Genomic DNA, 19,504 nt, shown 5'->3' on the forward strand with positions numbered 1-19,504 from the left:
CGCTTGTATGTAACCATTCAATGTGTCTACGTCCTGTGTAATAACACATCAACAAAACATGATAATGTGTGATGATGATGTTTCTAAGACAAAATTTATATGTCACACAAAATGTCTGACTAAGTTTACCTTTAGGTCCCGGAGGCCCTTGAGGTCCAGGCTGACCTGGGTAACCTGACATGGAAACCAAAACACTAGTTCAGCATCTGGTAATAGTGTTTTAAGGTTAATTTTTGAGAATGGAAATATCTCCATGAAACCTAAGTAAGTCAATCTACTGATGAAGACCACATAACATGGCTGAAGAATCTGGAAAGTAATTATTAAGAGGGCTTTGTGCTATATATGGTTTGGTCAACTATTGATCAGCAAGAATATGATTTGTCCAATGAAATTCTAATGTTCCCAAAACTGAGAAAGCAACAGGGTTTCAGGGATCATTGGCCATCTCTTTCCTGTACACCATGAAAACTCATACAAAAAGAAACTGGCATAAGGCTGGTGCAGCTCTGTAAAAATGAATAAATAAATAAAACTTATCAAAACATTGTTCACATACCAACACCTGGCTCCCCTGGACTTCCTGGCAGACCTGGTTGACCTGAAACAATCATTATATAGATTATTTTGTAGTTTCTAAACAGTGTGATGCAAGCAGTGGTTTATACTTTCCTCACCTTGGTATCCTTGTGGTCCTGGCTCACCTAAGAAGAAAAAATGATGAGATGAAACTATTTCTGCCAACAGGTTTTTCAACTATTTTAAAGAAATATCGTAACGCTTACCTAAGACTTGCCAAATTAACTAATTAGTTTAATAAATTTTGCAACTGACAGACACATTTTTTCAGATCTTTATCAAACCTACCTGCTGGACCCTGTGGGCCTGGAGGTCCTGCAGGTCCTGGTGGTCCAGCAAAGAAGGTCTCTAAGACAAAACAGGGAAAGCTGCATCAAACATGTGAAGAAAAGACGGTACAGAATGAATAATATGTGTGCAGGTATCAACATACAGTACATCTGAAATGGAATTTCTTTCACCAACCTGATGTAGGCACAAAGCTGCCAGGTTCTCCTTTTGCTCCTGGGGTTCCAGGTAAACCAATACCTGTGAGGACAACAACACAGTTACAGGTCAGTTAAAAATGGGACAGGCAAATCTTTCATTCTGACATTTCTTAAATCATCATATATGCCGATGATCTGTATCTTTATGTGTCTGTCTGTGTAATACCAGATACTGATTTACCTGGCTCACCAGGTGGACCTCTGCGTCCTGGAGGACCTTGTTTACTCTCACCTAAGCAACAATAACAACAACATTTGAATAACCAGTTTGATCTAAGAATCTGACATAATTGTTTTGGAAAGTCACTGGTATTTTGCAAATAACTTTAATCATACCAGAAGGACCCTGAGGACCAGGTGCTCCAGGAGGCCCTGGGGGTCCTGGTGGACCAGACATTAGATCAAGTCCTGTTATATATGAAAACAAAGAGGATGTAACAAAATATGTTATTGTCTCCCACCAGCACCAGATGGTATCAAACTAATTAAATTTAAGAAGCAGAGTGATACTCACTACTGAATCTGGGGGAAGGTTCTGAACCTGGGATGCTAGTACCGGGCTCACCAGGTTTTCCTGGATCCCCCTTTTCTCCTTTCTCTCCTTTCTCCCCTCTTTCTCCTTTAGGACCTACATGATTATACCGACATGTCATCAAGATTCAAGATTTTTATTTGCCATTTATGCATCAACAGACAGTCTAGGCATATAGGAATTCTTGTGCAGCTCTCCTTTGGAGTCAGGTAAGGAGTCAAAAGCCAGAAAGAACACTTAGTCTTAAAATAAAAAGTTACATAAGGGCCACAGTATTAAAACACAATACACAAAAATAGGGTAATTGTATTTCCCACAGTGAACTTCAAACATCACACTTAGTGATTTACATGGTGGAGTTTGATATGGCATTACGCTTGGTGAGGTAATGAGGGGTTACTGCACATGTCTAGTAACACCACATAATAAGATATACATATATAAAGTATGCATGTATCTGTCAGCTTTTGTTCCATGTCATCTCAACATGGGTGAAGTGTTTGGATATACCAGTTTGTCCTGGGACACCAGCAGGGCCAATAGGACCAGACAAACCAGGAAGTCCAGCAGGACCAGGAGGCCCAGCAGGCCCTGGAGGACCAGGGATGGCCACAGTATCAGAGCCAACTAAAAACAAAACCAAAAAACAACCACCAATTACAGTGTACAAGACAGTGTTTTCCTATGATGAACAGTACACTCTGCTGGTTCATGTGTATTTAGTACTAGAGATGCTGCTGTTCTTACTTGGACCAATGACTTTACCAGGTGATCCAGGTTCACCTGAAAGATAGTATTATGTTACATTACAAAAAGAAACCATACATTATACACATACAGTATATCAATAGTTATAGTGGCCTTTAAAAACATTACCATCTCCTTTATTTGCAACTTTCAGCGTACAATCATAACACTGCTGTTTACTGTTATTCTGTTGTGACTCACACACAGACACACACACACACACACACACACTTTCGCTGATACTGACACTTACATTGACTTACATTCATTTCCTGTAGACTTATCGTAACCTTAACCATAACTACTACTTGCCTAACCCTAACCCTAACACCTAACCTCATCCTAACCTTAAACCATGTTGCCAGCCAAAAATTCAGTGATGGCCGAGTCCCCACAGTGTGAGTGTGTTAATAGGTTTCAGTCCCCATAATGTAAGTAATACAAAGGCACACACACATACACACCCATCCACATATTTTGAAGTAAAGTGTCTAGGCAAGCTTGCGAGGGCTCAAGTGATAGCAATGCCAGTTTGTCAGTCATTTTCTCCCCTTTGGGCCAAACTGAAATATTTCAGTATCTTTGGATAGGTCAACGTCCCCTGAGGATGACTATAAATAATTTGTTAAGCCCTTGGCCTTTCTTTTGTGTGCGGGGCGTTGTATTGTTTTGTGTCATTCTACTGCTTTGCAACTAGGGACACTGTTGCTGGTTGTGCATATCCTGCCTGGGTTTGCAGGTATATTTTTGTGCTTCCTGCATCTTCCCATTTCCTGTTCAAGCTGCCATTCTGTACCAATCACTAGTAAAAAGCTGTCAAATCCAAGCCATCCTGCCTGATTACTGTCCATTAGTGATGGCCAAATGAGGCTTTCCTGAAGCAGTGAGGCTTTGCAGTCCATTGTGTAAATGAAAGAGGAAAGGGAAACATTAGATTTTTATTTTGAAACAAAAATGTCTGTTATATGTTAAGTATCCTACCCTTTATCTTACAGGGAGATAATTATTTATTAATTGTGGTTTTGTATTCTCACTTTCAAGAGTTGAATCAAACATGATTCAAATCCTCAATACTAAACAATAAATAAAATTAAAATAATAAACATACTGTAAAGTCTCAGTCTTTTATGCAAAGGAACCATCCAACTACAACTGCAAAAGTTTCAGCTCTCTCTGTTCTTGTATCAACTGTTCAAATCCCTGACTCTCAAACTGAAACATGATTCTGTGAGATCGTTTGTCATCAGTCGCTTGACAATCAGGAAAATGACACAAGCTTCGAAGTGAGGCTTCATTTGGAACTGCCTTCTGCTCGATACAACTTTTGGAGCTTTGGTGTCATACGTAACATTATTGCTGGCCATCTACTACAACAAATTGCCGACGAGGTTTTCCTATATTTCTGCAGTTTGCCTACAGCCATATTTTGGTGAGATGGCCACTGCAAATGAGCCTTTTCCATCTTTTTTCTACCGACTCCAGGAGAGCCGTCTATGCTATTTGACATATGTTTGAAAAATTTTAATTGTTTGTGTTTGCGAACACAAACAAGGACTTACTCACCAATAAGTTTAAATTTTGTCCTCCACAGCCCCTCATATATACTACTGGGTGGGCCATGGAAAAGTAACCCGTGTACTCGAGAGCATATTGGAGACGGGCTACTTTTCCGTGGCCCACCTTGTATTAGCAGTTGAGCCCTCAAAGAGCAGCAGCTACATTTTAAATTAGCAATCTAACATTCATTCTGTCGAGTAAAAAAACAAAGGGAGGAAGGGGGGGGGGGTGGTAGTAAATAAGCATGTTTTCACAGAATACATACACTGGAAGATTATTAAGCATGTTGAACCCTAACAAATATAATCTGATACTAATTGTTTACTAATTGTTCAGGAGGGGGAGTCCCCTGCTTCTTTATTTGCATTTGGCACATCTCACACCTTGAAAGTCTGTTTTACCAAAAGCTTAGAGAGTAAACTGAGGGGTAATGAGTGGTAACAGGGATAAAGTGTACTGATGTTTGATTTCTGTTCATGGGTTCTTTTTTTTAACCATTGCATTCAGTATCTTTTGTGGCAGCAGATGTGTAGATGTATTTTTATGCCTCTGTGCTGGAGGTGTTGTTTTCAGGTTGTCCATCTGTCTGTCCATCCATTTCTTCAAATTTGGCACAAGTGTCCACTTGGACCCAAGGATGAAATGATTGTATTTTAGTGGTCAAAGGTCAAGGTCAGTGACCCCACATCTGTCCTAATCTTGTGAATGTGACCGGTTGGCAGAGGCACAGAATTGTGAAACAGTAAATCTAGTTTTTACTTTTATTAGAAGGGAAATGAGAGTTTACCTTTTCCACCAGGGTGTCCTGGATTTCCAGCAACACCTGTCCCAGTGGATCAAACAACACTATTAAAATATACACAGTTTAATCTGTAAGAATTCACTTTGTCATATATTCTCATACCTGGGGGTCCTTGAAGCCCAGGGGGGCCTGGAGAAAAAATTGTTTTATTTCAGTGCAAATCGTTACAAAATAAGTTACCTGCAATACCTTATGGAAAATTAACTACATTACAGTTGCTCATGAGTGTTGCCATAACTGAACAGTGTTGCGGTACCTGAGGGACCGACATCTCCAGGAAGACCAGGTGGTCCTCTCACACCAGGAAGTCCCACTGAACCTGCATCACCTGCAAATTATAAACAGAGAGTCTAGTTGACAGGACATGACAAAAGGGATAAATATTCTCTGATTACTCTTTGGCAGCTGCAGAAAATGTCATCACAGGTGCTCTCTAGCTTAGAGTTAGCCTGTTGTATGTCTTTGTACTACCAGTTTCTAGATGAAATGTCAGTTGCTTTCTTCACTGATATTATTTCTGTATTACTTTTCTTCATAATTTGAAGTGATTTGCTGTCACAACAACTCCATCCATCTTATAGCACTCTTATAACATGGTCACAGCACCTTTCTACTTAAACTAACATTACCAGTAGTCAGTCAGTCAGTAATTAAAAATGCAACTCTTTCAGGGCAACCATGAGAATGAACTGGAGATGTGATGCAGTCATCATTATATCTCCCTCCAGTCATGAAATCTCACACCAATAGAATCATAAAATATCTTCCAGTCCTACTGTGAAGCTATTTTCTCACCTGGAGGTCCTTTAGGTCCCATTGGTCCAGCAGGGCCTTGTGGTCCAGGTTGTCCTGATTCACCTTTAATCACAAAAACAGGAACCATAAGCTGGCTGGAGTCTTTACTGGGATCTTCAACCAGTCTCTGGCCCAGTCCACTGTCCCACCCTGCCTGAAGTCCTCCATCCTAGCTCCCCTGCCTAAGAGCCCAACATAACCAGCCTCAATGACTACCGGCCAGTTGCACTCACTCCAGTGGTGATGAAGTGTTTTGAGAAACTGGTACAGGGACATATTATGTCATTCCTCCCACCAATATCTGACCCACACCAGTTTGCATACAAGTCAAATAGATCCACAGAGGACACTATAGCCACAGCCCTCCAAGCTGTACGGTCCCACTTGGATCATCAGGAGAGCTATGCACGGCTGCTCTTTGTAGATTATAGCTCTGCATTCAACACCATCCTCCCCCACAAACTCGTGGACAAGCTGGTGGACCTGAGAATTCCATATTCCACCTGCATATGGATTAAGAGCTTCCTGTCCGGATGCAGCCAGAGGGTGAGAGTGGGCCCACACACATCCACTGCTCTTAGCCTCAGTACTGGTTCACCACAAGGCTGTGTGCCTGTGCACCCACGATGGCAACACCATTGTAGAATTTGCTGATGACACCATGGTGAGACTAAAGAGGTCATTGTCGACTTCAGGATGAAGAGAACCGACATCTTGCCACTGTATATCAGCGGGGACCATGTGGAGAGGGTGCCGGCCTTCTGCTTTCTGGGAGTCCATATTAAGGAGGATCTGACCTGGGGTGTGAATACCTCTGGACTGCTTAAAAAGGCCCAGCAGAGACTGTACTTCCTACTAGTGCTCAGGAAGAACAACATCTGCCAGAGACTGCTGGTGTCCTTCTATCGGTGCTCCATTGAGAGCATCCTTATATACTGTATATGTGTATGGTACAGCAGCAGCACAGTGGCTCAGAGGAAAATGCTCCAGAGGGTCATTAATACGGCCCAGGAGAGCGTTGGCCGCCCTCTCCTCACTCTGGAAGAACTACACAGTTCCCGCTGCCTCAAAAAAGCCCAGAACATCATTAAGGACGCTTCACACCCAGGACGTTCACTCTTTGAACTGTTGCCGTGAGGTAGACGGTTCAGAACAATCAAATCAAGGAACGTTAGATTCAAGAAAAGTTTTTACCCAACAGCAGTTACCACACTCAATGCTGCTAAAATATAATATGCCTGTGTGTAGGGGGAGGGTCTATTGTTTTATTTTGTTTTGTTTTTTTGTGGTTATGTTTTCATATGTTTTTATTTTACATTTTTGTTTTTTTTTATGGCTGTACCAACTGAAGGCCACTTTAAATTTTTGTTGTACATGTTACAGTGACAAAGGATTATCTTATCTTATAATTTCTAACATAAACCTTGTTAAGGGTTTGTGACTTAGATCTTGTTTTTATACATTTTAATAAAATTACACAAATAAAGAATTTTAGGTTACTTATTTTGTTACCATACACAGTGTGCAGCCATTTGCTTGACTTTCAAAAATCTCACAGATCACCAAATATCATCTTTGAAAACATGTTATATTTTCAAGTCATCATAACACTTGGGCTACTGTTCTTGGGCACAGGAGCTACTGTTCATTGCTATCCTGACACTTCAATAGGGAATATAAGGGTAAATCCTAAAATGTACCAGTAGCACAAGAGTCACAAGGTCAGTGATCTGTAATGTCAGTAATGTAAGTTATACAGAATACAGTTTGCTAACAACACAGTCTAAAGTTAGCTAACGTTAGCCACCATAAGGTATTGGCCATTCCAGACCACGTAAGGCTGTAGCAGCAACTGAACTGGTTGAATTGTACAAGTGTGGTGTGGTCTCACTTTACTATGAATGCCAAGAATCTGTTCATGCCAATATACACATCTGCTAATTTGACAAAATACAGAATAAACACACTGTGCTTTTAAACCAACTGTGTCTGGTTCCTCGCTCTCAGTCATATGGAGACACCATTTGGAAAAAAGATTTAGGGGCATCTTTGCCACTTTTATATGTAATAACTGATGTAATAGTGGCTTTATTTTTATTGTTCATGTTGTGCAGGGCTCATAGAGCTGTAGTGAAACACACCTGCAGGTCCACGTGGTCCCCTCTCCCCCAGTTCTCCTTTGGATCCTGGCAGCCCTGGGGTTCCTTGGCTACCTGCATTAAGAACAATGAAGAAAGTTGGTGGAGCAGTAGAAAGTTTGCAGTCACTTCATTAGTCAGTCAGGTCTTTTCTATGGATTTTTGTCTCTTTCTTACTAATTTTTAAATTCCTTTTAGAACACCTGTATATTTATTGACAATTTATGAACACTGCGTATTCTAGTTTGTATGTGGGTCATGACATAAACAATATAAAGCCCAAAGGTACCTTTTGCTCCTGGAGTTCCTGCTCCACCTGGGAAACCCTGTGGACCAGGAACACCTGCAGACAAACAGATTTAACACAAGACTACCAATCAATACAAAATACCAAACAGCCACAATATGAAGTTCATTTAGACTCAAGTCTTTACCAGGGCTTCCTGAGGCACCATGTTCTCCCGTGGCACCTAAATCATATAAGGAAACATAGTAGCCATTGATTTTAGGCATTAATGGTATTTGTTAACATACTGCAGAATTCGTAATGCCTGTTTAATTAGTGATTTAAAGTGATTTGTATATGGCCTAAAATTTACAAAAACAGAGGTATGGTTAAATTTGAGCTTTTCTGGCCTAAAAATGTGTCATGACCTTTGACCCTACCTTTTGGCCCCACAGGTCCAGCAGCACCAACAGGACCAGGACGTCCTGGCTCACCTTGTGATCCTATCAAAACCAGGTTTCATTACCAAAATGTCAACAAATAACTTAGCATGATTCAACTTGGATGGTATTTTTTTACCTTTTTCTCCTTTCTCTCCAAAACCAGGTGGTCCAGCCTCACCACGAGGGCCCATCACTCCATCCCGACCCCTCTGGCCCTGTGGTCCTTCAGAACCTGGTTCACCTGGTCAGAAATGAGGAGAGTCTTAGCTGATATTTTCTCTATTAACTCCACTTATACCCGTAAGAACAATTATTTCAATTTAACATTACCTGGATTTCCCTTTGGTCCCCGTGGTCCATCCAGACCTGGGTGACCTATCTGTCCAGGAGGACCTAAAGAAATGCAACATAAGAGATGGGAAGAAACTGCCAGTGACTGTATGACCTCTGTAGGACGGAAAAAGGTACAACACATTTGCTCTCAGTCTTACCTGGCAATCCAGAAAAGCCACTATCACCTGCAAAACACTATTTTTAGTGGCTGGTTTGAGTTTATAAATCTTGATTCTGATATCTGAGGACTGATGTTTATTAAACTATGAGTAATGTCTCACCTTTTTGTCCTAGTGCCCCTGGATCCCCTGTTAAAAAACAACCAGTCTTATGATAGATAACAACAAAATGTCAGTTTCCAAGTTATTCTATAATTTGGTGCAAACATACCTTTAGGTCCTGGCTCTCCTTTCTCCCCTTTTAGTGAGTATGCAAGTGTTTCTAAAAAGTGAGAGAAATGAGTATTGATATACATTCAGATGTCCACATTGTTCATAAATATCCATTCAAATGTTTCACTGACATAAAACTTATAAACCTATTTAAAAATAATTGGCCAGTGTGGTGTGTGTACCTCTCACAGCATCCGAACGGAGTTCATATCTGACCAACTGCTGAACGGTTCTTTGCAGGTCAGCATTGTCGGTGAGCCTGGGGCTGACTGGGTATGTGCCAGTTATAGTTTCTAAAGAATCAACACGTTCCTTGAGGCGTCTTATTTCTTCACCTGTGAAATGAGAGAGAAGATGGACGTGTGGGGATCGCCTTCACTGACCCACGTGAAGTAGCACACTCCTAGAGAGTGTTTGGGAATTTTTGTGATCTTACCCAAAGCAATAAGTCCAAAGAGGAGGCCCAGGAGGAGCAGCAGGTTGAGCAGGAGACCCAGCAGCCACTTCCACCAGCTGCACCATGGGCAGAAGCCAAAGCCTGTTTCATCTTTTTGGATCTCTGACAAAACAAAAAAGTTTAGATGCAAGATAAAGTTCTTATAGTCCTTTCTTTTAATGATTTTGAGATTGCAATCCATGCTTTTATCACCTCCCGCCTTGACTATTGCAATGCTCTATACTATGGTGTTAACCAGTCCTCCCTCCCTTCAGATGGTTCAAAACGTTGCTGCTTGTCTTCTGACGAGTACCAGAAAATTTGAGCATATAACCCAGTTCTGGCTTCTCTCCACTGGCTTCCAGTCCGTTTTAGAATTGATTTTAAACTGTTAATTTTTGTCTTTAAGGCTCTTAACAGTTTGGCACCATCTTACCTCACTTAATTAGTGCATTAGAGCCCAAATCTACAAAGTCCCTCAGATCTTCAAGCCAGTTTCTTTTAGAGGTTCCTATGGCCAGATATAAACTCTGGGGTGATCATGCTTTTACTGTTACTGACCTGACTACTTTTAAATCCTTGCTTAAAACATACTTATTTGCCTTGGCTTTTAATGCACAGTAGGGCCTGATGCATTCCTTTTAATCTAATTTATTGAATGTGTGTCATCTGTGTGTCTGAGTTATTGTTTTATTTTTGCACTGAATCTATTTTATTTTAGTTATTTATCATGATTTTATTCTGTCTATGTAAAGTACTTTGGTCAACTGGATGTTGTTTTTAAAGTGCTATTTAAATAAATTTGATTTGATTTGCCCGGTGATCAGCTCTGCATAGATCTGCCTCCTCACACACACATCATCAGTTCCCTCACTATGCTGCCTAGTTTCATCTGTTGCTTTGCCAGGTTGCCTGTCATGCTTACAACAGCCTTTGTGTTTCCCACTGCAGCATTCGTACCACCTGTTTATACTTGTACAGTATCTGTTACCCTGAGATTAACTGTGTGGTTGGATTTTCCTGTCGATGGTCACTGCCTCTTGCCTGCCTTGGATTAGTTGCTTGGTTCAGCTCTGGTTCTGTATTATTATGTACCTCCCTGCCTATGTAATGTGTGTGTGCTTTTGGATCCACCTCTTCCATTCACTGTTTCTTAATAATAGAAACATTACTGAAAATTAAAAAAAAAAAATGGCTAAAAGTAAATATACAGTACCTGCGTATGTGGCTTTGTCTTTGGTGGCAGCTTTTAAGGTTGAAACTGTAAAAAAAATAAAACTGCAAATAATTAAATGCTGAACAAAAATAGAATTCATGTTATGGAATGAAAAGATATGAAACTATGATGATAAAAATCAACACAGTTTGTTGGATTTCAGTCTACATTTAGCATCTGTTCCTTCCTCCGTTGTGCTGTATAGCATCTTCTGCTTCTTCAGTGAGTCCTCAGAGTCGGTCGCTACAAGGCAGAACAATCCAGTTATCGGTATCAATAGCAGTAGTAGAGGCGGTGGTATGTATCACAGACTGAGCAGTAAGAGCAGCAACAGTGTTAGACTAGCAGACCTTAGCAGAACTTAGTAGTACTTAGCATTACCAGAAGCACTGGCAGGTGCAGCAGACATGAACTGCTTCCCCGTGTCTTTGGTCATGACCAGCCCCTTCGTCTCCTTCTTGACAGGAGCACTGTCTTTCTCTACCAGTACAAACTTGAAGTCTCTGCCTGAGGTCTCATCATTAATGGGACTGCTGAGTCTCACTGTGAGAAACAAACAACAGGACATGCCAACAAGGTGTGGGAGAGTAATCCAGCAAATATTAGATAGCACATATTATTCAAATAAAAAACTGTCATAAATGGTCCTTTGTTTGAGCAGTGACATTTTCATTTGCCTTGATGGCAACAATTTTTAGCTTCTAGACTATGTAATACAATATGATTGTTTCATATGGTGAGGATTTATGTTGCCCAGCAAAAGTGGGTAAGGACAATTTTACAAATGAGTGAATTAGGTCAATGTGTTTTGATTCCTCAGTCCATCTGTCCTATCAGGCTTTTTGTTCTTTTTCATTTTTAATGTCATGTCTTCTCTCAGGTCTCACCTGTGGTTGTGCTTATTCCAGTGCTAGATACATTTTTCTGCACACCATAAACTATGAGGAAACAAAGACGCATCTTCAAAAAGTATTTCATGATTCACAGCTTATAGAGCAATAATAGTCTGACTGTTTTAATATCAACAACACTCACAAACTCATAGGCATAATAACATAATGTTTCCATTGTGATGGTGCATCAGAGGGTAAAGCTGCGAGGCACTTGTTCAAATATGTATTCAGTAGTATGGCAGCAGAATATTATTTGGTGACGAGAGGAAACTCCGTGGATGTTTTCTGTTCTTGATATTGACTGTGTATCACTGCTTTACCTAATTGTGAGCTGGTTCCAATGGGAGAATGGACAGCAGGGCTGGTAGTAGATAAGTTATTCTGAACACCATATGTCGGAACTGTGGCAGGGAGAAACCCAACATATGCTGTCAGTGGCAGGCTTAGAATCTGAAATCTTCTTGGGCTGTGACATGACAGGAAGAGGCTCACCAGTGCTGCTTGCAGAGAGTCCACTGTTCACAGAGGGAGCTCTGAGTGCCAGGTTGTTCTGAAGACCTGGCCCTGACAGGACAGAACAAATATGTTTGTCCTTGTTTGTCACAGGCAAACTCAAAAAGTGATGCCTGCTGTCTTAAAAGCACCATTTCACACAACATGCAAAGACATATTCAAACCATGGGTCAACCACAAACATATCATTTACAGTCAAGTATAATATCTAAGATGAATCATGTGTTCACGTCAGCAACATGTTCACTCTGAAAACCACATGCAAGCAGCATGCAACAACTGGTGCTGCACTCATGTTTTTATTAAAAATATTATGCATCTGATTATTTCATTTTCTAAAATAGCTCAGAAGTGTTCTGCATCTCTAAATGTCCTCATATAAACTACATTAGTTTAGAGGAGTAATATACATACAGTATATGTAGTGTATTTTTATTTATCAAAAAAAGTCTCAATTAAACAAAAAAATTATCTAAACACTATATTTGGCTCTTTTTTCATTATCACATGTTATTGCTTTTTATTACTTCATATCATACATGACTAACCTGACTGGTAAAGGGAGGGGACAGCTGGCAGGCTGATGGGATTGGGGTTGGTACTGTAACCGTAGTTACTCCCCACACCTCCAGGCAAAGTGCTGCCATAGTTGTCTACAAGCAAAGGCAGACAAATGATAGACAAACAAGTTAAAGAATGAACAACTAAGGGCACAATAAATGTAATCTGAAAATAAAGTGACTAGACAGAAGGAAACACATTAGTGCTGTAGTATTTTCTGGCAAATATAAAGGCAAATAATAATGAGGTTAGAGTCAAGGTTTTTATTGTGGCATAGGACAACTCAATCAGTTTATGCAAACATAAAGCCTTCTCATGACTGAAAACAAAGAACTAATAGTCAGACTTGCCATGACGTCTGCTCAGGTTTGATTCAGTAAACACAGATATATTTTTTGTTGACATTGAGCAGCTTCTGTGGAGCCAATAGAGGTAACTTTCCTGCTCAGTGGCATCTCAGAAAGTGGTGCTGAGGGTTATGAAAGCTTTTCTTCTGTTTTGACCACCACTATTTTTCAGACCACAGAAATATAAAACCTGAGGATGAATGACAAAAAAGCTACTTATTAGTTGAACCTGTGCTCCAACTCTCAATCACAGTCCTAGTTTCCACACTGGCCTTCTTGGGGATGGGCAAAGTGTTGTTAGGAGACTGAGTAGGGCTGGTGCGGCTGGAGGTTCCTCTCAGCAGACGCTTCACATCATCCAGCTCCGTCCCTGCACATCACAGGTAACAGTCAGCATCAAACAGAGAGTTCCCTATTCCCACAGTCCAAAACTGGCTACTGATGATTACAGTTTAAATATAGGTGCATGCACCATACTCACAATATCCTGTAGGAGAAGCGCTCTGGAGCCGGGTTCTGATCTCACTCTCTACGAAAGACACCGTGGTTAAAAAATTATTTTATTTACTTTACCATAGGGTAACAGCCTCCAAAGTAAAGATAAAACCTGCAATTATTTGTGACTGAGCTGCATTTGTATGCACTATGTGTACTGGCTGTCAGTGCACCTCTGCTCTGAGTTCTCCCTCTGGTGGCAGAACTTGAGGTTGCACTTGATCTGCCTGCAAGAAAACACAAATTCACCGTGAGTTTGAAATCATTTGCACACTCCAGAGTGTGATGTGAGATTCATGTAACACATACCATACTCCTTCCTGCTGTACTCTGGAGAGGAGTTTGTACTTGAACTTTCTGAAATGTGGTGACAGAACATATCACATTAGGCTTCAGTTATATGTCTTCTCCAAATGCTGTAAAGTTGTGCTGCTGGTGCACTTTTTCAAGCAAGCAATAAAACAGCATGAACTGATCAACTGATGACCAAAGACTAACCATCGAAAACATCTGAGAGAGCTGATGCCATGGTGGTCACAATCTTCCTCTCCTTTAGAGCAGGTGAACGAGTGATCGCAGAGGACGATCCCTTCCTCATTTCCCCAGAGGCTCCTGAACTGTGGCTTGTCATGGTCACTGTAGGAACTGTCACAGCACCTAGGCCCCCTTCCTTTCTTCCTTCTCTGCCCCAGCTTGCAGCACTGGAGGACATGCCAGAGAATCCTCCTCCAGCAGCCCTAACCCCTGTCCTGTTGCTCCCAGAAGCTGCTGAACTCCCTCCACTTGAGGATACAGCAAAAGAAGGACCTCCACTAGTGATGCTAATGCCTCCAGATGCACCGGAGCTGGTGGTGTGGGAGCCGCTGGATGCGATCAGTACTGAGCTGCTTGTGGCACCAGGTCTGCCCGACACAGCTCTTCTGCCTGACCCTCCTGTACTCAGAGAAAACTCACCTAAAGGAAAAGAAAGTGAATGAAAGAGGACAGCTTTCACCACCTCATCATGAGCAATTACAGCGATGACATTTTTCTTTAGAATATCCTTGTGATTTTCATCTTATCTGTGAAAACAAGATCTAATCCTCAGGTGACACTGGCAGCTGGGGCAGAAGTTTGGCTGATCCAGTTCCAGCTACAAGACAGCACTGGCAAAGTTCATATTTGACATATAACATGAACACCCATTTCAACTTTGTTAATTGTCAAATACCATTCCCAAGGTAAGCCTCGGCTTGCCTGGTACTGTACCTGAACATGCCCCATTACTCTCTCCCATTAAATCCCTCCAGCCTTAGAGAGAGATTGATTTATGACATGCACATTTAAAATAGTTGTGGCTGCTGATGCTGCCCAGGGTGAATGATTTTTCTTGTCTAATAAATATGACAAACTATTTATCTCTTTATTTTTCTTGTATTCATTCTCTATTATTGTATTATATTAATATTGTATATATCTAAAAAGTTTTAATGATGATGTAATTTAATGGGCCTACAGCCCCCACTAGTGGCACAATGATAGTGTTAAATGTTTTCCCAGTCACTTTTGTACATTTCTCAAAACAATTTGTACAAACAGCACCGCACAGTGGATTCACTGCAAACGTGTGTCACTTATTCAAAATGCTTAGTTTATCTGTCAGAAGTAAATACTTATGTCAGTGAACATGTCAGTGCACCAGAATGACAAGTCCTTGTGTCATCGCCGACCAACATGGCAGTCAGAATGTTTAGTCATGCTGCCAGTATAACAGTGTACTCTGGAATTATTTTCTTACGTAAACTATGGCTCAGGTTTGGATGGCACTGATTGAAAATACCTGATGCTGCACTTGTTCTGTATAACATGCATCAGTGTCAACAGTACAAAGTTTCACATTACTGTATGTGGGAGAATGAAAAAGATTGGACAGATTCACATTTACTGTTTTACAGTAATGTCAGTGTGATACAGAAGAGAAAGTGTTTTACAGCACTGTATAGTACCAAGAAAAAAATACAACATAAGAAATGTAAACACAGCAAACAGCCCTGAACATTCAGCTGCCTTTGACCAGCTTTGACCATTGAATGGCCATGACTGACAACATGGTCCACAAGTGTGGCCCTTATTTCATCTGAAACATGTTTATGACCTTGGCCTCTTCCCCTCTTCCTCTGTTTTGCCCCCCTATTCTTCCACCACACAGACCTACTCCTCTTCTTCTTCTACTCAGCAGTTGATGCTATTCATTTCCTTGTTCTGCCATTGTCAGAAACTGCAACACTGTGCTGTGCTCTGTCTATATATACTTGCCAGTTGAAGGTTGATGAGATGCTCCTCTGAGCTATTTTACAGTAGAGAACTGGTTGATCATTGGTTGATCTCTCACACATCCCCCTTCATTAGTGAAAGTCAAGATGAGAGCAGTTCAACAGGACACATTTGCAAAAAAAAAAGGCTGCATAGAACAGCCTGAGAGATTCTAAAGACAACAAGAAGAAGAATCCTCTTTGTTGTAACATGTACAACAAAATTTGACCAGTGTGCATTCAGTGTCTTGCCCAAGGACATATGGAATGCAGGCACTGAGATTCAAACCTCCAACCTACTGGCTGAGATATAACAGCCCACTGCACCACTGTCGCCCCATAAGTTATGTTAATTAGGCCCCAGTGAGATTTGAATTCACGACCCCTGGTTTACAAGACCAGTGCTCTAACCACTGAGCTATGGAGCCCATGGTCTTTATATAATGACATCTACAATGAACTAAAGGCAAAATGTTGTGGGAGGTCAGACTATTCAGCAGAGAACCATATAATATATTTTGATCAACATAAGCAACAGATCATGTAGGAAACAACAAACAATTGTACATGATCAGCTCCATGAATGTGCCAAAGCATTTGCAGTGTGTTAAAAATAATGAGAAACTGTTTGAATCATGTGCACAAGTGACTGGATGGAGGTTGAACAAGTAGGTTAGAAAATTTGATTTCTGATCTGAGAAATGATCTGAGAAGACCCTACGATGGACTGGCGACCTTTCCAGGGTGTACCCCGTCTTTGCCTGATTGCCAACTGGGATTGGCTCCAGCCCCCCAACAAATATAATATTCACTGTCCTTTATGTTTTAGTGTCTATTTTTGTTTGAATGCAAGGGTTTTATCACCTCGCCACAAATTTCATATTTAGTTACTTTTTAAAGTAAAACAAGGTAAACACAATCCCTGCATGAAATTTTCTTAAAATGAATTATAGTTATGAGTACATTCTTTCTTTGAAAGAGAAAAACTGAAACAGTAATTGTGCAAAACATTTGGGCAGCCATCAACCTGTCGAACACTCAGAGCTTCCTGAAATTGTTAGGACTTGTCAAACAAGTCAAGAGCTGTCAATAGCAACTGCCAGATGATGATAAACTCTTCCAGCCATGTAGTAACAACAACCATGGGCTCTCTAAGCAACTGACTGAGGAGCTGAAAAGAAAACTCAGGGATACTTGTAAAGCAGGACAGGACAGACTATAAAAAGACCAAAATAAGCATTTGAAGTCTGACATTTCTATTGTGTGAAATGTCTGAATGAAAGGCTTCAGATAAACCCATGTGTCCTGCACCTGCAGGAAGGTGTAGCTGTCACAGGAGTGGTGGTGGTGCTTAGTCAGGTGCCTAAACAATTACTTTCATTTTATTCAGGTTCATGAAATAAAAAATAAACAGTACCTTAACATTTGAAGAAGAGCTCATTTCTAATGTCTGTTTTCTTTTCTTCATGTCAAAAACAAAAAATGTAATTTGCCCCAGGGTGCCCAAACCGTTGTGTACAACTGTACTTGAAAGAAAAATATCTGGCTCTTTAGCTGCTAAATGATTTACTATGTTCACAAGCTGGCTGCTAATTTTACCTGTCCTTTGTTTTGTGCTGCACAGGTAGCGCACAATCGATATATCAAAGCTCATCCTTTAAATCAGCTGTCATGTATAAGGTTGATGAGAATGGTCCAACTAAACCTCAACCATACAGGCCAGAAAACCTCAACAATGAGTTAAAGATGCTAAACAGCTCTTTGGAGCTAAGGGACAGTTCAGCATGTGTGTGATCCTGCAACACACTGATCTAAACTGCCATTTTGTAAAGTGTAGAGATAATTATGTATGCTAGCTGGCAAGCACCACTTATTTTTAGATGTCTGATGAGTAATTGTTACTGACTTTGTGACCACAGTTAAAACAATAAAATCATATATTAAATACAAATACATAATTTCATGTTGATGATCTTATACTACACTGTAAATATTAACATGGAGTTTACTACAAAATAATGAGTGAACCTTTTATCAACAGTCATTTTAAATGAGTTACTAGTACTTTGGGGCCAGAAAAGCTAACCAACTCTGTGTATTGAATTTGGATTCAAACAGAAATCTAAAAACGTGCAATTTTTTTTTGCTTGTTTGTACAGTATTTGAGGAGTTTTGTTGTTGTTGTTTATCATCAAGTTAAAGTCACATAGATATTTTAAACAACTCCCATAAGGGTTGTTTAAAGTAAAATTAGGAATAAGCGTAATAATAATAATCATCATCATCATCATCGCACCTGAGAGCAGCCACAGTTATAGATCAATATCCCTCAGTTCTTACCGTTGCTACTTCCTTCAGCACCTCCAGCAGAACTGACAGTAGTGTGGTTGTCCATCCAGTGTTAGCTGTTGCAAAATTAAAAAAAAGAGCTGTTCTTTCTGCAGTAAAGAATTTCTCAGCAAAAGAAGATTACTCTACTTATGGAAGAATAAAAAGTAGATTTTCATAACAGCGAACTGGTCTGTTATTATACCCCAAGGCAGTGTTTGCACACACAAGCCTTTTGATGTCAGATTTTTCTCTAGTCACATTCCTTTCCTGTGTTTCCTGTGGAAAAGGTTCTTTAGAATTCACCATGCATTGATTTAAAGAGCTCACCTGAAGCTGTATAGAAAAGGTGTTGCTCTTTGATCTCTTGATAAATGTGGCTTTCCTTTTAACAGCAAGGACCTACAGTAGAGAGGCACATCACTACAGTAACTTGACTGACAAAGGTCTAAAGTTTCAGTCATAGCTGGAGGATATGACATAAAATCTTCTCCCAGGAGTCATACACATCCATATAGACTGAAAACAATACACGGTACTCATGAAGGCCAGGGCATGTATAGACCCTGTCAGAGCACAGACACAAGGCAACACGGACAATGTTGTTGCTGACATTTGCCATCTGAAAAAAAGGGACAGCCACAAAAAAATCACCACATAAAAAAAAAAGTCAAAATAAAATAAATTAAAAAAGCAACATTTTTTAAATGAGAAGGTTTTCAGGACACTGTTCTTTTTTTGCAGCCAGGGTGTGTATAAAAGGTGTATTTCATTATTATATTTCTTAAATATTCTGACACCACAAGTTTTTGTTTGTATAAACATTAGAAAATTTGTGTATTCTTTGGTTGGTGATCCAAATCCAGTTTTTCCCCTTCACACAAAAGTGTGAATGAACCAAATCAGACTTTTTCAAATCACATGCACTTCTAGAGTTGGTTTACATATATCTGATGTCTGACATGTGACCACTGTCAGAACAGGCAGTTCATTATTCATGTGTTTTTAATGTCTTACTCCCTTGCATATGCTCATATTGCTTGTCATCACCAGTCAGTGTCTGCTCCTCACAGTGACGGGGGTCAGTGGAGAGATTAGAACATTTCACATCTGTTGGACATTTACTGTATGGAAAAGTTTGTGATCCAGCCTGGAAGGAACATTTTGTAATCAAGCAATTTTTGGGGACACTGCGCGATTTGACTGTCACACTAATGATGTTGTTGTTATTTGTGTGCACATGTGGCTCACATTTCAGTCAAATCTGTGCATGGATAGCAGTTTAGGGCCTCAAATGTGCTCAAACCGGGATTATCATCGCTTATAATAATAATAATAATAACTAACAACAACAATAGTAATAATAATAATAATTATTAGGGGTGCACCGAA

General features: G+C 40.3%; 1 non-coding gene across 1 annotated transcript; it reads right to left on the reverse strand.

Moving 5' to 3' along the window:
• Positions 1-16,139: 16,139 nt before the first annotated feature.
• Positions 16,140-16,212, reverse strand: trnat-ugu (transfer RNA threonine (anticodon UGU)). Its single transcript has one exon. It is a non-coding gene; the product is annotated as a tRNA-Thr (tRNA).
• Positions 16,213-19,504: the final 3,292 nt, after the last annotated feature.

This window comes from Monopterus albus, unplaced genomic scaffold (assembly GCF_001952655.1).
Source record: "Monopterus albus unplaced genomic scaffold, M_albus_1.0 scaffold22.1, whole genome shotgun sequence".
NCBI lineage: Eukaryota > Metazoa > Chordata > Actinopteri > Synbranchiformes > Synbranchidae > Monopterus > Monopterus albus.